This window comes from Lissotriton helveticus, chromosome 10 (genome assembly GCF_964261635.1).
Source record: "Lissotriton helveticus chromosome 10, aLisHel1.1, whole genome shotgun sequence".
NCBI classification, from domain to species: domain Eukaryota; kingdom Metazoa; phylum Chordata; class Amphibia; order Caudata; family Salamandridae; genus Lissotriton; species Lissotriton helveticus.
This window is the reverse complement of record NC_136071.1, coordinates 781,939,144-781,962,902: the sequence shown is the minus strand read 5'-3', so window position 1 is coordinate 781,962,902 and position 23,759 is coordinate 781,939,144.

The following is a 23,759-nucleotide window of genomic DNA, read 5'->3' as shown; positions in this document are numbered from 1 at the left end:
AGACATCTACACTCATCTCGGAGAGAAGGTACACACTTCACCTCACACACTGGCACATGGTCACGGTTGGACTACTTTCTCATCTCGAGGGGGGTCGCCTCGGAGGTTCTGGGGGTAACACACCTACCGCGAACATACTCTGATCACAGCCCAGTACTTTTGCATACACGCATCCCTGGATGGGACAACCCTAGACTGGGGTGGAGATTACAACCGGCGGCGCTATTAGATAGCCTATTCCGAGCGGAACTGGGGGATGAAATCGCCGCCTTCTTCCTCAGGAACAAGGGGTCTGTGGATTCAGTGGAATGCATCTGGGAAGCCTTCAAACTCACCATAAGGGGGTACTGTATGTCCAAGAGTTTTGGGGTCCTACAGGACATACGAACCAGTATTCATTCGCTACACAAAGAGCTTAAGGCGCTGGAGCTCCGCATGGCTGAGGGCGGTGGCCCAGAACTACATGCAGAATTCAGGGACAAGTTGTCGAAATATGAAGACGAAGCTAACAGAGAGGTGAAATTTCGAGGGAAACATTGGCAGGCCAGAAAATATTGCGAGGGGGACAGGCCGGGGAGGGCACTGGCTGGCCTTACACAGCCTTCACGAGAATACAATACTGTCCTAGAAATCACTGATGACCATGATCACGTTCTCAGAGACTCTGATGCAATCCTAGAGGCCTTCACATCTCACTATCATACACTACACCACTGCTACATCGGATGAAGTACCGTATTTGGAGTTCCTTGGAGATATAGCGCTGTGCTGGCTCAGTGATGGCGACAGGTCTTTCCTGGCCGCTCCCTTCGAAACTGACGAGATCCGCGAGGCCATTATGTCACTGCAAAATGGTAAGGCTCCAGGCCTCGACGGCATACCCGCAGAGTTCTATAAAGCCTACCTCGACATCATGGCTCCTGTCCTCCGCGAGGTGTACGAGGAATCGTTAGCCGACGGCCTCCTCCCGTGCTCTATGCGGGAGGTGGTTATTACCTCACTCCTGAAACCGGGCAAGGACCCAGGCTCCTGCGGTTCGTACCGTCCGCTCTCCCTCTTGAACTGTGACGTTAAAATCCTAACGAAGGTCCTGGCCACCCGGCTGTCCCTCCTTATGACTAGGATCGTCCTTCCTGATCAGGCCGGATTCGTCCCCGGTCGATCTACTTCGCACAACCTTCGCACCTTGTTTTCCCTGCTCCGTACGGTTCACCCCGATCTGCCAGTAGCGGCCGTCTTCCTAGACGCCACCAAGGCATTCGACTCTGTCGAATGGCCTTATTTGTTCTCTGTCCTGGCACGTATGGGGTTTCCCAAGCTCTTTATTTCCTGGATCCAATTACTCTACACACAACCTACTGCGAAAATTCTTATCAATGGCCGGCTTTCTCACTCCATCTCCATCACCAGAGGCACGCGTCAGGGGTGCCCTCTATCCCCCCTCCTTTTTGCCATCGCAGTCGAGTCCCTAGCCTGCAGAATACGTCAGCTGCACCGAGCGGGCGCGGTACAATGCCTGCAACGCCAAATAGATGTGTCATTATACGCCGACGACATCACCCTTTATGTTAAACACCCGGACATCCACCTTAATCCGTTATTACGGGAATTTGTGGTATTTGGTAGAATGTCCGGGATCTGCATAAATTGGTCCAAATCGCAATTCTTCCCTCTGACCGACGCGGTGCAGGACTTCCCTCTCGACTTCCCACTCGAATGGTGTCGGACGGATCTTCGTTACCTTGGTATCCAAATCTCGCGTGATAAAGATGAAACGCTCCGGGCTAATTACGGAGTGGCCATTACAAAACTCACAGCCATGGTTGACCGCTGGATTGCTCTTCCGCTCTCCATGGCTGGTCGAGCGTCCCTTATCAAGATGGTGGTTCTGTCACAGTACTTGTATCTCTTCCTCAACATACCGTACTTTCCAGGGGCATTCTTCTTCAAAACTCTGAAATCAGAGCTCTGTCGATTATTCTGGGGGGGTAAGAATCCGAAATTGAGGTGGTCCACTCTGATCTTACCCTATGAGGTCGGAGGCTTTGATGTCCCTGACTTCGAGGCCTATTATCTGTGCGCACAAGCGCAGTATGCATATCACTGGCTGGTCCCGACGCCCTTCATGCCACAACTGGCGGTGGAGGACTGGATTGTACATCCTATTCCCCTTAATGGCCTGCTCCTCTGCTCGGAGGCACTGATACAGACACCAAACACCTCTGTCTCCTGCACTCTGGATGCCTGGCGCCGCATGGCGAAGAGGCTATCCTGCTCCCTGCCATACTCCCCCAAACTGCCGCTGACGTTTCATCCTTCCCTTCCCCTTTTACAAGAGCGAGGCTTTCGACTGCTCTGTGGCCGTCTGCGGCTCACATCTTGGGGGGAGCTCTTTGTAAACGGCACATTTAAAACTGCTGATGGTTTTTTTGCCTCCCACACTCACACCCCGCTCGATGTCTTCTATTACCTGCGCCTACGTCAGGGCATGAAGGACATCTTGCCCGAGTTCCCAATGGAACCTGAGATCTTCCTTCCCCTCCACTTCTTATTATGCTCGCGGGAAGGTAAGCATCTAGTTGCTGGACTCTATCGCCAACTCAGGGCTGTTGCCACGCTGCCCGAGACAGGGGCCCGGGCACGCTGGAGTGCTGATCTGGATATGGACCTCACTGATGACCATTGGCAATCTTGCTGCTGCTAACGGCCCGGATATCGGCCAGTAGCAGGTTCAAGTTACTACACTACAAGTTCTTACACCAGTTATACTATATCCCGGTGAAGAAACACCGGTTTCATCTGACTGACGATGACCGCTGCGAGCGCTGTCATGCTGAACATGCGGACTTCCTCCACTTGGCTTGGGCATGTCCCCCGGTTCGTCTGTACTGGCAACAAGTGACAGATGCCCTCACAGCGATGACTGCGGAAACCATTGCTGCGGAACCGATCATTGCCTTACTTGGACACACGGCCCAAGTCTCCAAAGCCTGCAGGAAATTCGTGGACGTGGCCTTACTCTTGGCGAGACGTCGAGTGGCATGCCGCTGGGGCAGGGGCAGAGCCCCCAAGTTCAAGGAGTGGCTAGCGGACTTAACTCATTGTCAGGAACAGCACCTCACCTTCGCTGAGCTGTTACCGATCACTAGCCGACCCAAGGATATCTGGAGCCCGCTGGTCGGTTATCTGCTTGCCCAGTCAGATGACGACGATGTCCCTGCGAGAGGACCTGTGGGCGATTAACTAATTTGAGAACGACAGGGGCTTCCGACTGCTCTCCACAGTTGGGCGCGGCAATTCTTAGCTAATATCGCTGATACACTGCCTCACTCCTTGCCACACTGGTAGTATATATGCATACCACCCTCCCGCAGACTATCCACTGGCACTATATCCACGGATGTTGCCATCGGATCCACGTTCGACATGCACTTTCCATTGACCTAACACTTCCATACACCTTTAGTTTCAGTCCCGACACAACCCATTGACGCTTCATGTCATCTCCGGCTTTCAGGGAACCGGATACCGTTGTCACTCTCACTCATCATTGCATTGCTTTAGTAGACTCTCGATGATTGCTGTTACGAATATACCCTAGGACTCTACCCCCGGGTACGGCCGTGCACCCCTAAAGTTTTGTTCTAAAGTTGTGAACTGTTTCACTGACCTACATGTACACGAACCTTACAAAAACCTGTTCTGCTGCAGCACATCCGGAACTGCTTGCTTTAAGTACTGGCTGCTGTTCATACCTGGCATGATACAGTATTGACGCTACCGAGCCTCCGGGATGTCGGTTCCACAGCTGTGTTCTTACCATTATGTCTTTTTCCTTTTGATGCACTCCTTGCTGCCGGCCTCCGGGTTGTAGGCACAGAAAGCTGTGTACTGTCTGTAATTTCCAATAAAAGCAGTTTGAACGCCAAAAAAAAAAAAAAGAAAGAAATTCCAGTTGTCAAAGAGATTGCATTAGAGTTTGGCAGTATCTCTAGTTTTGCATTTAAGACTACCAAAACTGAGATAATTACCAAATTATAGGTATGGTAAAACTTAGTCTCCAAGGATTAATATAAGTGCAAACATACACAGGATCCTGAAGATAAATTACAATCAATTACTATCTAATTCAATAACACTAATGATGCAATGAGATAGATTACTCATTCCAATAGTTAGCATATGCAATCTGGTGAAGACGTATATATTACCAAAGTTTCTATATCTGTTCCACTCTATACCTGTTTGTATCCCAAAGTCCTTTTTTAAGCAATTAGAGGCAGCAATATCGACTTTCATCAATATAAAAACATGATGCGCTGCCAATTCCTCAAATACCACAAAACCAAGGAGGCTGGGCATTGCCTGCTTTTCAACTATGTTATAGGGCAGCCAGTGGTAGGAGATTAGCCGTACTGGCTTAATAATCAATTCAGTGAAATTGTGGCCAGCATTTGTGAAATGTGTTTGGGAATGGAGGCCTTTGGTTGGTTCATATATCATTAATACATAGGTATTATCCTATTGCAAAAAGTGACTTAGCAATCATCAAACAGCCGCTATTCATAATGTTTATTTGAGGGGGGTTTTCTCGCAACTTATCGAATTTCAATACATAGGTAGCACCTAGTATAGGCCTGGTCTAAGGCTCTCAACATCGAGATGACAGTACAAACGCTTGAGAATAGATTTTTACTAAGTGGAAAATATTTAGACACGACCAATTGGTTACCGCAGAAATATACAACAGTCCATAAGTTTTATCTTACCCCACATGGGCCATTTGTATGGAATAGTAGGGCTAATTCAAACTGCCCCTAATGCCAGATAGAGAATGCCGACGATTTACACATGTTTGCTACTTGTACTATGCTCACCACATTCTGGCAGGCCATCACTAAAAATATCGGAGGTTTCCGATTCAGACATTAGTCTTACTGTGCCCTTTTCATCCAGGCTGATTTCCAGTAAAGGATATTGGGTCGCTTTTGAGTGATTCTAAAAACTGACTGCTATGATTGCCAGACCAATAGCTGTGTGGAGTGATAGATAAGGGTGTTAAAAAGGATATCATTTTAGTAAAGAGGCTTAAACAGCAGTAAATATGCACAAGGTTGATACTGAAATTTGCATATCTTCATTTAAGTGCATTTATTTATCTTCTGCTGGTGTACATAGCATTGAAACCTGACAGGCATTCACGCGTGAGTGCATAGTTATATAGAAATATACAAATTTCACAGTCATTTTTTCACAAAATCCAAAACAAATATGGATGAATACAGATACATTTATCAAAAAAGAAATATGTATAAATGCAGACGGAAATGTCATAAAAATAAATTGCATAAAACCGGAAGCCCTTATCATAATCCACCCGAATATACACACTGGTATCAGCCAATGTACTCCACGTTAGAGATCAAAACTGCAATATTCAAGCTCAAAGGCAGGAAGAAGAGGAAAACAACAGGTGACAAGGTGTGGGCAAAATTCCACCGACAATTGAGAATGTACTTATTTGAATTACCATATTTCACTTTCCTTAATTTAGAATTGGAATCGGAATTGTTATGATAAGAGTGACTCATGTTGTCGTCCTGGGTTTGACTACCCTCCTAATTTATGTGTATATTGTACATTTCATATTTTGTATTGCCATATTATTTTTTCTTCTTTGTGAGGACTTATCCTCTGTTTCCCTATAAATAGATAGTAATAACAAGAGATGCATCACGCTAAACTGAAGTGAGACACCTTTCCCGAAGGGGAGAAATGGCTTAAAGCCTTTGTGCCTCTACCACAACTCAACAAAAAACAAATGCCTATACTGATATTGTTTAACAAAGATTTTGCCACCAGAGCAAAGAATGTTTATCCAAGCTGGGGAGTGCTTATAAGTAGCCTTTTATTAAATTGTCTTGATCCAAAAAACACAGGGGTATATTTGTATTAGTCATATACATCTGAGAACAAAAGCAACACTTTTACATACACTAAATACAATACGGACAAAAAAGGGGGTGAATAGATTCTTTAAAAACAATTCAACAAACATACCAAAGTCAGTCGTATCACAATCATACCTTACCATTCATACATGGAAAACATACAAAAACAAATACATACACGATTAAGTAAACAGATAAACAATCATGTAATGTATTAGGTCTGCTGCAATCTATACAATTTATATACACAATAATATTTACAAGTATAATTCCAAATTACTCAAAGAAATCAAGTATCAGCTTGAGATGTAAACAGCAATTTTTTATACGCCAGTAATGTGACACTGTATTCACACTAAAGGACAGAAACCTATCGAAGGAAAGCAGACACTGAGCATGGAACGGCCTACGCGTTTCAAATCCCAGGGTTTTTAGCCGGGATTTTCGTCAGGGCCAGGTCATTCTAAAAAAAGAAGAAGAGAAAAAAGAGAATTCTATCGTGTGGATCTATAAAACTATTATAGTAGAATATCAAGAGCGCTCTTCAGCATAACCACCCAAGGAGCTTTCTGCTTACCACTATGGAAAATATCCAGGGAAGGAGTAAAACCTGTGTGATGAAAAGAACAACATGTAGAGGACTATATGAGTGAGTTGAAAAACACGCAACGAAAATGAGGTTTGCCATGTGTCAAAACAAAGTTTACCTTAGCGGTATCTTGTGTTGTTGCAAGTTCAAGTAGGGGGCCTGTAACAGAGCAACGTTCGTTTTAGTGTGGCGTGATCGAAGACAGGGCTCATGAATCAAACCAAAAAAGGGGGTTGTAGAGTGCTTACCAGCCAGTTGTGGTCAAATGCGTCCTTGAACGAGGACAATGCGGGTACAGATTTAAATCAATTTCTTCCAAAAAAGCGGCCTCTATTTGAAAGGGAAAAACGAAGGGCTCGTTTATTCCATGTACCAGATTACTGTGGGCATATTTGACAAACAGCCTAGTCCTGTTCGGGCTTACCGGCATGAAGCTCCGTTGTTCTCAATCAATCGGCGTCCCCTGTAGCACTGCTCTCTCGCGCATGCGTGGAGAGTAGAGAAACTTTGCAAGGCTACTCAATATATGTAACGCAAGTGCGCATGCGTGGGACAAAGACAGGCCGAGAGGGCATTTCCTCGCGCATGCGTGGAGAGTAGGGAGACATTGCAGGTCTAATCAATATATAGCGCTATTGCGCGAAACAAAGGCAGGCCGGGGGGGCATTTCCTGGTGTAATATATATTGCGCATGTATAGCGTCCCATAGATTCATTGTGTGGTGTTATAACTCCCAAGTTATAGCTTATATATCTCTGAAATCTCATTAAGTCCTTTGACTGCTGTGTCAAACTTTACAATTAAGTGGGCTTCCCTTTTGGATAATTTCAGCTCCATGTCTCCTCCTCGTGCATCTTTTTCAACACGTGAGATCACAGTCCATTTAAGGTCACTGAGCAGATGTTTACAACGTTTCCAATGGTTAACTAACGGGGCAGTGTCGATCCCATTTTTTATTCTGGATTTATGTTGTGTGATTCGTGTCCGAATTTCCTGATTAGTTTTTCCGATGTAAAGTAACCCACATGGACAGGTAATGCCATATATGACATATTTAGTTCTACAGTTGCTGAAACTGTCATGTTTCCATGATATCCCACGATGTTGGAAGAGGGATCCCTCGACGGTCAGTTCGCAGCACAGGCAAGTGCCACATTTGTGGTGGCCTGTGATCGGTGGTAATCCCATCATCTGTCTTAGCGATGGCTGTTTGTCTTTTTTGATTCCTGCTCTAATCACATGATTGGCCACGCTACTCTCCTTTTTAAATGCAAATAAAGGAGGGGCTTCCATACTACTGTCCAAGTATTTTACAAGGTGCCAATTTTGCAGGATGATTCTTTTAAGATTATTGGCGTTTGGACAATAAGTAGTTACACAAACTTGCCTGTTGGAAGCAGATTTGTTTTTCCTTTCGAGGAGACTTTCCCTCGGGGTCCATCTGGCCCTTTTCATGGAGTTGCGGACAAGTTTTTTAGGGTATCCCCTGTCACACAATTTGGATACAAGGTTTTCAGCATGATGTTTATAGTCCTCCTGTAATGAGCAGTTTCTGCGAATTCGCAGAAATTGCCCATAGGGCAGATTTTCCTTTAGGCTTCGCGGATGATTACTTGAAAATAGTAATGCTTTATTCCTGTCGGTGGGTTTAGTGAAGAGGGACGTGGCTAACGTACCTTCTAACGGAAACACTTCGACATCCAGAAAAGAAATTTTTTTGTCTGAGTATGATATACTGAACTGTATGTCCGTTGTTCTATTGTTGAGCCAATTGAAAAACGATGTTAAGCTTTCTTCTCCCCCAGTCCAAATCATAAAGACATCGTCTATAAAACGCCACCATGTGGTGATGTGTTCTTTAAACGGATTGTTGTTGTGGATGTACTTTTCTTCATAGAGTGACATAAAAAGTACTGCCAACTCCGGCGCAAAGGGACACCCCATCGCCACCCCCTTTATTTGGAGGTAGAAATCATTACCGAAGCTGAAGTAGTTCTTTTTTAAGGCAAAGGATGCCAATTCAACAAGGAATTTTGTGGGTACCTGGACAGGTCTAGGTCGCAGGTCCAGGAAGTATTCCAAAACTGCCACAGCCTCATCCTGAGGTATTTGTGTATAGAGCTGGATCACATCTAGTGTTACAAGTAAATCCTTTTCTTTCTCAAATTTAATGCCATCCAACTTGGTGATGAAATCTGTTGTGTCTTTTAGGTAAGAGACAACTAAGTTCATAAACTGTTTTAAAAAACAGTCGACATATTTGGCCACCGGTTCCAAAAGGGAGTCGCACCCTGCCACAATTGGTCTCCCTGGTGGCTTTGTTTGATGTTTGTGGACCTTTGGGAGGACATAAAAAAGGGGTACTTTCGGGTGTTTATTTCGTAAATATTCCAGCTCTTTAGGCCCTAAGAAGCCCGCCTCAAATCCTTCTTGTAAAATGGGAAACAGGAGGTTTTGAAATTCTAGCGTGGGGTCTTTACTAATCTTCCGGTAGCACATTTGGTCGTTTAGCTGCCTCAATACTTCAGTATTGTAATCATTGGTGTCCCAAATGACAATCGAACCGCCCTTATCGGCTTGTTTTATGGTGATTGTATTATCGTTCTTTAACATTGAAAGAGCATTTGTTTCATCCTTTGAAATGTTAAATTTTACGAACTTTTTTTGTTTCTCCATGTCCGCAATGGCCGACAGGACCGTTTTTTCGAAGATGACTACTTCTTTTGGTACTTTGTGACCAGGAGGACAGAACGTGGATTTTTTCCGTAATCCGGTAACTTCTGAAGATGTAGAGAACGGGTTCTCTGCAAAAAATGTGGTGAGGCGCAATTTCCGACAAAATTCGATGAACTCGGTCTTCATCTTGACAAAATCTGTTTTTTTTGTGGGCACGAAAGATAATCCTTTGGATAAAATACTTTCTTCAGCTGTTGTTAATATCCTATTTGAGAGGTTGAAAATCGGAGAGACCGCTAGTTTTTGTATTGTTTTTGGCGGGTTGTCATCTCCCAAGGCTGATTGTAGCGTTGTCTCCCTCTGGAGCTCGTTTGGCCTCGTCCTAAAAAAGAGGAATTTGATGACTGTCCTTGGGGTTGTTGCATTTGGTTCCATTTGCGATTTTTATTATTAGATCTACTATTGTTTATATCGCTATCGTCCCCCGAGGAAGAGGTGTCCGAGAATGTAATGAATTGTTTGCGGGATCTCCCACGGTTGTCAGATAAGTATCTCCTAGAATCTCCCTTGGTGTAAAAATCCGGTTGCAAGAATGGATATACGTTTTCAATCCTGAAATTCTTTTTATCCTTCTCAAATTGGTATGTAAAAGTGTTGCTTTTGTTCTCAGATGTATATGACTAATACAAATATACCCCTGTGTTTTTTGGATCAAGACAATTTAATAAAAGGCTACTTATAAGCACTCCCCAGCTTGGATAAACATTCTTTGCTCTGGTGGCAAAATCTTTGTTAAACAATATCAGTATAGGCATTTGTTTTTTGTTGATTCATAATTTTGGCTCAGCCTTGCTGATTAAGAGCCCACCCAAAGTGTTCTTAGTCTACCACAACTCGGTCCGGGGACACCTTCTGTAATTCTTCAAGAGCACTCACTCCAAATTCACCCATCATACTTTTTTGCCTACTCGGTGCCAGCCACCAGTCTGTCGGGGTGAGGGTGTCCCTTGAAACCATAGCTTTTATAAAGAACATGGCAGTCAGTACACTGTTTACCTACTCTTTCTGGTATTCCCCTCTCACCATCAATAATTTACAGATCCAAGAGTTGGCTCATTCATATCAAGCCATACACTGAGGGCCAGAGGCTCCACTCACACAAAACCCGTCAGGGACCCTGGGTAGTTTTTTTTTAAATATGCTACTCTGAATGAATTTTCTGAAGGATAATAGACCCTCTTCAGAGATCTGAAAGGACAGTTATCCTTGTAGCAAATGGGTTTTGCCTATTTGTCCACCAGGATCTTTCGCAATTGACTACCTGGTTTTTGGACTTCATTGCAAATCCACTTATGCTGGTTATGTGAGGGGGAGGCATGCTGAGGCCTCCTTCTCAAAGGCTCTTTTGGCCCTGAGAACTCCCTGTCTGGGGACCAGACGCAATTATAAGTGTCCCAGGGGACCCTCGTGCTCTGGGACAAAGGAAGCTGCACTGAGCAGCAATGCACTCACTCACCCACTCCCATCTGCACCTGCTGCTGCTCCCATTGCCCATGACTGGGGGAAAGTGACGGGCCAGGACAGCTGCAGTGTCCCGCCAATGAGGGCGCAAGCAGGAGAGTCAATGCATTATACAACTTTGGCTGGACGGAGAACCAACCGGGCAGAGCGGGCGGGAGCTCCTTGGGCTGCTCATGCCCTTAAAAACAAATTATCATCTGGGTGCCCTGGGTTGGACCAGGGCACCCAAAAAAAGAAGATTGTGGTGCAAAGCAACTTTACCTGGAAAAACTGTTAGTAAAATATAAATGTTTCCAGCATGGAAAGCCCCATCACACCCTGTGAGGGGTCTTATTGGCATTATTTTCTTTTTTGTGGTCCCAAAGTAGGGGCAGGGGAACTATCTAATGGTATGTCCAAGTGTTATGGGGGGGAAACAACCTTTACAATGCAGTCATTACATCCCACCACACTTACAACGCAGTCATTACATCGCAACATCCTTTACAACGCATGTCCCTACAAAGCAGGCATTATAACGCAAACCATTACAACGCATGGCACTACATCGCATGTCACTACAACGCATACCATTACAACGAATAGTACCCCTACACTATCCAACACTTACCCTGCTGTTGCACCCCCTGGAGTTAGAATAGTAATTTTTAACCCCTACACTATCCAACACTTACCCTACTGTTGCACTCCCTGGAGTTAGAATAGTAATTTTTACCCCTACACTATCCAACACTTACCATACTGTTGCACCCCCTGGAGTTAGAATAGTAATTTCTACCCCTATATTTTCCAATACTTACCTTAAATGCAGTGTAATGGTATGTGTTGTAATGGCATGCATTGTAAAGGAAGTATGCGTGTTTGGAATGCGGTGTAAAGGTAGTTTTTTAAAATGCAATGTAGTGTCATGTGACGTAATGGAATGCGTTGTAGTGGATGTTGCGATGTAGAAACTGTGTTGTAAGTACATGCGTTGTAAATGTATGTGTTGTAACGTCATACATTCGTTATGGGGGCTACATGATCTGCAGCAGTCTTCACACAGGAAGAGTTTTAGCAAAAGTTAATGCTAATCCTTCCTGTGCCTTAAGCCCATTACCCACACCTTCATGGTTGCTTCGAATTGAAATGTTTTAGTGATGACATTGGTGATAAACAGTGCAATATATACCGTTATAATTAGTGTTTTTTAATACAAATATGGTTCCCATTGATTCCAGTGATTGCACACTGACAGCGTATATCATGTGACTGCTTTTATTAATGTTTTGATACGCGGACAATGCCAGTAGGCCTGCCTTATATATGACACCCTCCTAGAATGTCATGTTGCATCTGGTTTAGGTGAGGGGTATTGTGATTATAGGGTCAAGGATCCACTAGGAGTGTAATATGATATGAGGGTGTCACCAGAGATATTTATATCTACCTGATTGTATATGTTTGTAATATAATGCTTGTAAACGAAAAAGCACTGACTAGACAAAGTATTGAGAGTTGTAGTACTTGCCAGCAAATTGGGATTGCTAGCCCACATCACCTTCCCTGAGCAAGCTTGGGACTGCTCATCTTCGCCACTCTGAGAGAGTCAAGTGCTACGATACAGTACTTAGATCTAAGTAAAAAGACAATTGTGGACTTATTACATGTGAAGGACTCACATTCTTCACAACTAATAACCCAATTTCTTACAATTATCCTCTCACAATTTCTGAACTTCAGCACCCCCGGCTCCCTGTTAGCAAACTACTTCTAATTCTTCCGGCCATTCAGCTATGATGCCACAGCCTTACCCGCTTATCACGGTGGGTCAGAAGACAGTTGGCTATATGTGCTAAGATTTCACGCAACACAGGACAGCAAGCAAAGTTGCTGAGCAGGTTTGCATGAATGGAAGAGAGCTGAATAGCTCCATATCTATTAGATGTGGCGCACATTAGCTCTCTGCTAGCGCACTTAAGGCTGCCTAACACAACCATATGCACCCTTGCATCATGGCGCAAGGCTGTCTACATTACAGCAGAATTGTTTTGTGTAGGACTTCCTTCACAAAAACAATGGTAGGAGGCAATGTCCTCTTCCTATGTGTGATGCAGAATGCATCACGTATTGAAAGAGGAAGTAACGATGAGAAATAAATATATTTTTTCTCATTACGCCTGGGTCGGGTTGGCATACCATTTTGGCACAATCCCAGACTTACTGTTTTGTTTTTTTTATGTTTGAAAGCTTTATTGAAATAAAAATTAGCAGTACAATAAGGTGACAACAGCAGAATAAAATGAGATAGGGGTATTCATAGGAGAACAAAATGAAATCAGCTGATGGCACAATGAAAAGGCAAAGCATTTTAAATTTTTAAGGGAGGGGGGAGGGTAGGGGAAGGGAAATTAGGAACAATGTGAAATACAATAAGACTACACTATAAAATCAGCAGATTAAGTGATGGCAAAGAGAAACAATAAATGCACGAGTAACTAGTAAATGCACAAGTTAAGAACGTTATCAAATATGAGTAAACGAAAGAAACAAGAAAACTTTCAGTAGTGAAATCTGAAGCATGAAATTACAAGCAGGAGTACAAGCGCTCAAGGGGGTTTAAAATTGTCAGAGGAAAGTGAAGTGTAATTCTTTTTGATGGATTGATCTAAGTGTAAGGTAAGAGGTAACCAGTAGAGTTCAACATTGTGAGGGGGTTTGCAGGAGGATGCAAAGGCAACATCTAGTCTATGAGAGTGACATATTAAATTCCACCAGGAAATTATGGAGAGCTTGTTCAAAGATTTCCAATTGGAGGCGATATGTTGGAGTGCAAGGGCTAACATGAGGTCAAAAAGACCACGGGAATGCGGGGGAAGGTCCAAAGACTCCGAAAGGCTACCCAAAAAAACCAAAGAGGAAGAAAAAGAAATAGAGAGATTAAAAATATGGGAAATGAGAGACCACACTTGTGTCCAAAAACGACGGACAGAGGGACAGAGAAAGAAGAGATGATAAAGATCAGCATTGGGAACAGCACATGTCCAGCAGTTGGATGTAGAAGAAGAGAGAAAACGAGAGAGAGAAAGAGGAGAGAAGTAGAGTCTGTGATAGAAGAAAAATAAGGATTGAGTGAGAGAAGCAGTGCGGGAAATCTTGAAGGATTTAGCCCAAAGCTTGTCCCAAAGAGAGGTCGGCCAAGAGCAACTTAAGTCTTTTTCCCAAGAAAGTTCCAATTTTGATTTGGGACGGTCAGGGTCAGGAGCTGAGAAGTATCGATAAATAAGAGATGCTTTAGGAATAGTAGAAAGGATGGTAAGTAAAGAGGAAGGTGAGGTGGAGAATTCAGCTGATGGTAAAGAGTAGTATCGTTCAAGAACTGTGTCCATGAGAATGTAGTATTTCTTCGCAAACGACGGAGGACAATGAAACTGGGCTTGAAATTGGGGGAAGGAACGAGGAGATGAGCCCTCAAAAAGATGATGAACCCAAATGATGCCCTTTGATCTCCATGAAGCCCAAGCAATAGGTCTATTCCGTATTAGAATAGATGAGTTATACCAAATGGGTGACAATAAAAAGGATTCACGAGAGACAGAGGATTTGGGTACTAAGGGTCGCAAAAGAGAGGAAGTATGTTTAAATAATGGAGGGTTAAGACAAGGAGCCTTGGCAGTAAAGCATATCGCATCTTGAAAGGAATAGGGAAGCATTAACTCTCGTTCAACTGCTAACCACAGAGGAGCAAAAGGGGTCGCGTCTTGTGATAACCAACGGGAGGCTTGACGAAGAGAGAAGGACTTGTGATAAAGGCGGAAGTTTGGAAAATTAACCCCACCAATTGACTTAGAATTACGAAGAGCTGAAAGAGATATACGTGCTTTCTTCTGCCTCCAAAGGAATTTAGACAAGATAGAATCAATACGACGGAAATATAAAGTTGGAATATGCACAGGAAGCATGGAAAGTAAGTAGATCAAAATCGGAGAAATCATCATTTTAACCGAATCAAGACGGCCCCACCAGGAAAGGTAAAGGGAATTCCAAGAAGAAAGGAGAGATTCTATTCTAGAAATGACTGCATTCATGTTAATTTGGATAGAAGTGGAGATAGAGTTAGAGAAGAGGACGCCAAGATATTTTATTTTCTTACTGTTCCAAGCAAAGCCGGTAGAAGCAAAGAGGTGTGGAAGACAGAGTTTAGTTATAGGAAGAATCTCCGTCTTATCCGAGTTTATTTTATATCCCGAAACATGGGAAAATGTCTGAAACTCAACCAATAAGGCAGGGATAGAAGTAGTTGGATCCGAAATGAATAAAAATATGTCATCTGCATATGCCGACAATTTAAGTTGGTGTCCACCGTAAGGAAAACCAGAAATGGATGGGTTGTTACGAATAAAAGAGATGAATGGCTCGAGTGCTAAAATGAAAAGGAGAGGGGAAAGAGGACAGCCCTGACGTACACCTCGTTTAAGGGTAAAAAGGGAGGTAAGTTGACCATTGACAAGGACTGATGCTTTGGGCATAGAATATATTAAAGAAATGTAGGAGATAAATTTCGGACCAAAGCCATGCCATTTCAGTGAAGCCATTAAAAAGGACCAATCAACCCGGTCAAAGGCTTTTTCCGCATCAACCGAGATAGCCGCAAGAGGGATAGAAAGAGAGGAAGCCTTGTTGAGAACATCAAGGAGGAGTCTAGAATTGTCTGAGGTGAGGCGGCCCTTAACAAAACCACATTGTTCCTTCCCAATAAGATGAGGCATAAAAAGATCAAGACGAAGGGCTAATAGTTTTGCATAGATTTTATAGTCCACATTGACTAGGGATATTGGACGATAGTTCTTACAGAATTTTGGGTCTCGTCCGTCCTTAGGTATGAGGCATATGGTAGCATCCTGGAACGAGCCTTGAGCCAGACCAGTGGAGCAAAAAGATTGAAAAAGAAAAAGAAGTTTGGGTAAGAGAAGATCAGAGAAGTGTAAGTAAAATTCAACTGGAAAGCCGTCAGGCCCCGGAGTTTTGCCCTTAGTGAGAGAAGACAGTGCAGTGGACAATTCAGAAAGGGTAAAATCCGTATCAATGTCCGAGAAATTAAGTTGTGAGGTGTCTGGTTTGGGCAAGCCCTCAAAATATGATTGGAGGAGCTCTGGAGTAGGGGGGTTCTCAGGAGAATATAAAGACTCATAGAAGGAGTGAAACTGTTCCAAAATGTCTTTATCTGTGTGTAAGAGGACATTAGCAGGGGAATAGATAGAGTCTATAAGAGTTCGTTCTTTACGTGATTTTAGATAATTAGCAAGCAATTTGCCCGATTTGTTGCGTCCTCCATAATACCGTGCACTACCTCGAAGGAGGAAGGAGGAGGCCGAATCTGTAGTAAGTTTGTTATATGCAATTTTAGCTTGAAGAAGTTCTGAAGGCATATGAGTCGAAGAGGAAGTATAAAATTGGTGTTCAAGTGATTTGATATGAGCGAGAGCAATCTTACGCTTTTGGAGAAACCTTTTCTTTTTTTTGGATACAAAGTCAATAATAAAACCGCGGGCTGTGGCCTTGAAAGAGTCCCAAATAACATGGGGAGAGATATCAGGGTCAGAGTTAAGCTGGAAGAATTCAGATGTGAAAGAGCGAAAAGAGGAGGAAAAAAGAGGATCTGTAAGTAAAGAAGAGTTAAAACGCCAACGGGAAGATTTAGGAGTTGGAGGAGAAAGGTCAAAGTCAGTAACAATAGGAGAATGATCAGAGATGACAATAGGTTCAATAGACGAGGATATAAGATTTTGAGATAAAGAGGAAGAAAGAAAGATATAATCTAAACGAGAAAAAGAGGCGTGAGGTGGGGAGAAGAAAGAAAAATCTATAGTATCTGGGTGTGTGAGCCTCCATGAATCCACAAGGTGAACTTGTGTGATAGTATCAAGAAACTGTTTATGGGGTTTGTGAGGGGTGAAACGTACAGAGGACTTGCGGTCTAAAAAGGGGTCAACGATCTGATTACATTCCCCGCCCAATAGGAAGGAATCATCCTTATGTTGGATACACTTTGCAGTAATCACGGGCCAAAAAGAGGAATCAAAACCTGTAGGACCATAAACATTGAGTAAGGTAATTGGGATGTTGTTAATAAGCAACTTGACTAGAATCCAGCGACCATCCTCATCTTTTTCTTCAAGAATTACTTTACATTTGTGACGTTTGTGAATTAAAATAGCAACACCATTCTTTTTATGAGAGGCTGGAGAAAACCAAACATTGCCAACCCACAATCTTTTTAGTTTCAAAGATTCAACGTCTGAAAGATGGGTTTCCTGAACAAGAACAATATCAGGGTTGTAAGAGGAAAGGTGAGAAAGTACTCTCTGCCGCTTAACAGGGTGATTAAATCCTTTCACATTCCATGAAATACCTTTGAAAATCAAAACATATTGAACTGTTCAAAATTGAAAAGTGCAAGAACATCTTGTACAAGCAATAAGCCAATCATTAACTTAGTAGAAAATAGAACAACCATTAAGGTAGAATAAGAAAGAATAAGGAAAAAGAAGGTTAGGGGAAAGGAAAGAGGTTCAGCAAAGGAAGGAGAAGAAAAGAGAAAAGGCATAGAAGACAGTACAAATCCAAAAGGATGACTGTAATAAACATACCTGAAAGGGGAAATATACAAAGGGGAAGTGGGGAGGTGGTGATGCGTTACAAGACGGGTAGACCAGGAACAGGAGCAGAACCACACCGAGACCTCACAAAAAAGGAACAAAGGGTGGAACAAGATGATGAAGGGAACAGCCGACACATATCTGCATGGGGAAAAAGGAAATAATTATTAGAACACGGAACATGTGACACAAGGTATATAGCCAGAAACCAGAGATAAGATTTATGTAGAACATACGCAAGAAGACACAAGAAAAAGAAGACGACCAAGATGAGAAGATTGAGAAGGCCAAGAGAAGGAGTAGACAGGAATACATGAAACTAGAGAAAGAAAACAACTAGAGAGCAGTACATGGATACATCAAAACATTTCAGCCACTGTTTGATGGAGAGGAAGAGGCTTCCATCCCCTCCTCACTCTGCAAAAAGATGAAGTTGCGTAGTTCACCAGGATCTTGAAATGACCAAGTCTTATTCCGATAAGTGACTCTGAAAGTACAAGGGTGAAACAAGCCATATCGTGCTCCAAGGGATCGCAAAGAAGGACGCATTGCTAGAAATTCCTTACGTCTGGAGGCAGTAGCATTAGAGACATCTTGAGACAAGTAAACTCGCTGACCTTGCCAAGTCAATTGTTTCTTGATCCTTGCTGCTGAAAGGATCGAGAGAAGATCTGTGAACTTCAAAAATAGAATAATAACCCCACGAGGTTTGGTAGATGAAGACGTTCTTGCACCCAGTCTATGAGCTCTTTGAATACTGATGGACGTAGAAGGGGGCATGTCCAAAAGTTTCGGAAGGAAGGAGGTAAAGAAAGTCACTGGGTTGTCACCCTCAAGATTTTCTGGTAAATTGTAAATACGAAGGTTGTTTCTTCTATTGCGATTTTCCAAAACCTCCGTATGTTTCTGCAGAGAGAGGACAGTCTTTTCTAATGCTACAATGCGTTGCGTATTGGATTGAACCTCAGGGATCTGCAGTTCAACAGAAGAAATGCGAGCATCCATGGACTCCCATTTGTCCTTCAAAAGCTGCATATCCTTGCTTGTCTCTTCGATAAAAGGACGTATTGCACGAATTTCTTCCAAAATTTGATCAATAGGAGATGAGGAAGAGGAATTATCCGGTGTAGGAGAATTTTGTTTAAGACGTTTGCCGGATGGAGCAGGAGGAGAGGTCCTACTGGAAGACGAGTGTACCGAAGGAGATTGCTGAGAGGAAGAAGTCGACATTTTTGCAGAGTGAGTCGATGTAGACGCAACAGTTGAAGAACTCACCAGGGTATTCACAGAGGAAGCAAAGAATACAAGACGCTCCAACTATATAGCACTGTGAGTAATGCCAATAAGAAAGAAGTAGCAGCGTTGAAGCCTTAGTTGAACATGACAGGGTTCACCAAAACACCTTCATCGGGTCCAAAGCTTGTGCTTGGCATGAAAAACTAGTATATGGATATTAAAAATATAGAACATAAAGGTGTAATATCATGAGGTGAATGAGATGAAAAATTATCTCCCTGAGGAAGCGCTTGCAGGTTGCACTAGAAAGCGCCAGTGAATTGAATGGTGCATACGATAGCAATGCTGAAGAGAGAGGGCGCTGAAAATGGCAGTTGCGGAAAGCGTATCATGAGGCACCTGAGGCGTAACGATATAAACAGAAAGTCAGTAGAAAGCCAATATTAGCAGCACTGGTGTACTTTCAGTGAGTAGGAGGACGGTTAAATTATAAAAAACCATTAGCGCTGAGGTGGCAAAGCGTCTGAAGAAAGCGGGTCTCACAAAGGCAGCGCCATAACGTAGAGCCTGAGCAGACACTCCTCAGAACAGAGAGCGGAATGAAAACTTAGGAAAAAGTCACCAAACACTTCAAATGCTCACCCCCAAGGCCGTTGACACCGAATGACACATGGCAGTAGAAGTCGTCCTGGCGTGTTGTGGAAGCAGAGGTCCGGCAACTCGAGGAACGTCTAAGATGGCGGCTCCGTGAGGAGCGACAGGAACATCGCGGAATCAGATGAAGAGCGGCACTCTGAAAGCTGCAAAGCCACTCCGCTTGTTCCCCTCAAGTTCCCATACAAGAATTCTGCAAAGAGGTGCAGAGACAGCCCCGTTCACATCGGGAAAGTAGCTTTGAGGTGAAACGGTGCGGCGGAGCTCAGCACCTAGCCGGCCATCTTGCGCGGCACCTAAGCCACGCCCCCCCAGACTTACTGTTTTAAGTAATTCTGGGATTGCCTCACATTCCATGCGTGGATACACAGGAACGTCCATGCTCCACCCATGGAACACCTCCCACTATGAAATATAACGCAGTGCAAGCTGTTGCGTTGCAGGACATTTCTTTCCAAAGTCATGCAAGGAAGTACAAATGGCCCGTTGCATTTGTGTTGCATTGCATTGCCTTGTGTGATGCAAGAATAACGCAAAGGCTTAGTAAATTGGGGCCAGTGCCCTCTCTGAAGCTGTACTAACTTCATTGATAGCCACAGACACTCCCTCATATAGATACAAGATGCCCTCTGTACTAACTCAGGTTTAGAGTATCATCATTAACAAGATTATATATAAAACGTGCATCATAAAAGTCAGGATATAAACTTAGGGCCTGATTTAGATCTTTGCAGGACTACTGCAGTCCTGCCATGGCAGCAATTCTAAGTACTTCATCAAGCTGACAGCGCCCCGAACACCCCGCCCCACCCACCCCCGCCCGGTGTATTTAGATGCTACACCAATAGACAGTTGACAGCCATGGTCACTGTCTTTTCTGCTGGCTAACAGTACTCCTTTGCCGTCACGTTGGCGGGTTTTCACCGAGCATATTAAGATATTCCTGTTGTGGTGGTGGTGTTCTGGCGATGGAGTCCTGATGGAGTGAGCCATGGTGGTGTGGAGACAGGTAAGTACTACTCATCCTTATCTTACTACACATATATGTTGTGAATATGTCATATTGTATGTGTAGGTAATGTGTAATGCCCTTTTTAGGTCGAAGCCTAGAGCTGCGCACATGCGCAGTCTCGCTGGCTAGATTTAGTGTTCTCAGGAGGTTTCAGTAACAGGCTTTAAGCCCCGCCCCTCTTTCCCATTGGCCGGCGTCACCGTTTATGCTAAACGGTGGCCAGCCATTGGGAAAGAGCTTGTGGTGACATAGACTTTTCTCTATTTCTGCCGTCCCACTTGGATGGACTGGCCTGATTTCGTTCTGCCCTAAAAGCTTTGTTATCTTTATGGGTCAAACAGATGGCCCCATAAAGATAACAAACCAAAGGAAAGCAGGCCGAGGCCGTCCAAGTGGGATGGCAGAAAAAAGAGTAAAGTCGACGTCATGGTGAGCGCTTGTTCCAGACTATTTTGCACCCTAACAGTTCTTGACACGCTGTTCTGTTTGTCCTTCTAATTTTGCCAGCTAATCTTGTAGAGCCGAGTTCCGGCTATACAAAGTGCTTGTCAGCAAGTGCCGGCGGCGAGATGCTACACAAGCGCTGAGAGAGAAAGGGAGAGAGAGATTGTATTGTAATTGGACTCATTTGGGCTAACTTTTTTTTTCTTTAATGACAGACAAGTTGCTCTACTTTGCTGCATAAGTAGAAGCGGGGCTGCGTGACAACAGATATCTGTCCCCGGTACAAAAAGATGGACCCGTTAGCCTATATAGTACAGTCTTAAAATGCCAACCGTCGCTGTGAGGGATGTAACACTGCACTCTGAGCTTGGACTCTGTTTTTTTTTATCAGAAGGCTTTGCCTTTCACCCTCTTGGCTGTCTTTAAACTTCGCAAGGAAAGCTGTCCTGTCAGTGTGCCACCCACTGGCCCGCACATAGACTGCTTGCAGCGTTCTTCCTGCCCGCTGCACTGACTGCAGGCAGGAGTGCGGCGCCAGTGCACAGGGACTGCTCTGCCTACCCGCGCTCCCCGCTGCCAGTGTTACCTGAGCGCCCTCTCCCCGGCGTGGGCACCCTGGTGTGGCTGGCATTGGCTAAAGCAGAGGTGCTGATGGTGGCCGGCTGGTGGAGGCCGCAGGAGCCTCGGCGGCTGTCACTCGCCCCTCCGTGGCTGCCCGCTCTCGGATATGCTTCCCCGAGACACGCAAGCACCATTTATGGCCGGTGGTTACTGAGTAATCACCGCTGCTGGGGCACAGGACGCCGGCTGGCACCTTTCAGCTGCACTGCACTGGGTGCTCGCTCACAAGACGCATGTCAAAGTGGCAGCTTTTTTCCCTTTCCTCCCCCTTTCCTACTGCCAGTCTGAACCGGTTCTAGCTCGGGTTTTGTATAGTGCAAGATCAATAGTGAGCGTTTTGAAAAAAATGAAAGAGGGCTGCGGCGAGGGGCCCTGAAGAGACCGATGTCCCACTCTCCTGCCGCTGCTATGAGAATATATCTGACATGTTCGCCCACCCCCATCCCCCTGCGGCCCAGCTTCCAATCCCCACTGTCATGCACGGCTGAACTTGGAAGTTCACCAATGCATAACTTTCTGTAAACTAAAGCTATCAAGGAATCCGGTGCGCAGTCTAAATATCGAGTTTTTTATTTCGACTGGACATAATATCGACTCCAGAATATCGAGATGGCATTAATATCGAGGTAAGTAATATCGATGTATTTTTTATCGATTTTTATGTTTTTAAAAAAATATCGATTGATACAATATCGAGTAAGTAATATCGTTAGTAAAAAATATCGATTTTTCTAGTAGTTTAAAAATATCGAAAGTTGTGTTATCGACAGTCATGATATCGACTGTCATGATATCGACTATTAATATGGATATAAATAATATCTAATAGTTAAATGTACATTGTTTTAATGTTTTATTACTACATTTATTGTTAAAATATATGTAATTTTTTTATTTGTTTATATAGAAATAATTTAAACAATAATTAATATTTTACAAAAATATTTCAAATACTATAATAATTTCTAGGAGCGGGTAGTGGGTTTTTAGGGGAATAGGGTGGGAAGTATTTTAAATATAATTAATTAAATATGTAAATGTATTAATTGGTATTAATATTTAATTAAGTGTTAATAAATTTTTTTTATATATGATATTTAATTGTTAATTAATTTAATTTAATACATTAATTGCTAATTATGTTTATTTAAATAATTTATGTCATGTAGCGGGTTGTGAGTTTATAGGGGAATAGGGTGGGAAGTAATTTAATTAAAAATAAATATGTTAATTAATTAATTTGTATTAATATTTAATTAATTGTTAATTAAATAATATATTTTAATTATATATAATTTAATTGTTAATTAATTTAATTTAATTGAATAATTGCTAATAATGTAAATTTATATATTGTATGTTATGTAGCGGGTTGTGGGTTTATAGGGGAATAGGGTGGGAAGTAATTTAAATTTAAATAATTAAATATGTATTTTTATTAATTGGTAGTAATATTTAATTAATTGATAATTTAATCATATATTTTAATTAAAAAAATATAATTGGTAATTAATTTAATTTAATTGAATAATAGGTAATTATGTAAATTTATAAAATTTATGTCATGTAGCGGGTTGTGGGTTTATAGGGGAATAGGATGGGAAGTAATGTTAAATTAAATAATTAAATATTTATTTTTATTAATTGGTAGTAATATTTAAATAATTGATAATTAAATCATATATTTTATTTAAATAACATTTAATTGGTAATTAATTTAATTTAATTGAATAATAGGTAATTATGTTAATTTATTAAATTTATGTCATGTAGCGGGTTGTGGGTTTATAGGGGAATAGGGTGGGAAGTAATTTTATTATAATTATTTAAAAAGGTAAATGTATTCATTGGTACTAATCTTTTAATATTTGTTAATTAAATAATTTATTTAAATTTAATTAAAATTAATTGGTAAATAATTTAATTTAATTGATTAATTGCTAATTATGTTATGTTAAATAATTTATGTTATGTAGGGGTTGTGAGTTTATAGGGGAATAGGGTGGGAAGTAATTTAATTTTAATGTATTAAATATGTCAATTTATGAATCGGTAGTAATATTTAATTAATTGTTAATTTAAACATTAATGTTCATAATTTAAAATATAATTTCTAAATAAGTTAATCTAATTGATTAATTGCGAATTATGTTACATTAAATTTATACTTTTCTGTAGTGGGTTGTCTGTTTATAGGGGAATAGACTGGGAAGTAATATAATAATAAATAAGGAAATAATAATAGTTACTTAAGGTATATAACGTTTTGCACACAGCGTTTAAAAAGCACTACCTTTACAATGAAAATTTTACAATTTAAAAACCATAGCAACGCATGTATGTAGATAAAAAGTTTATACTATGCAGGTATTTTTACAACGCATACCATTACAACGTAAGTGTTGGTAAGTATATAA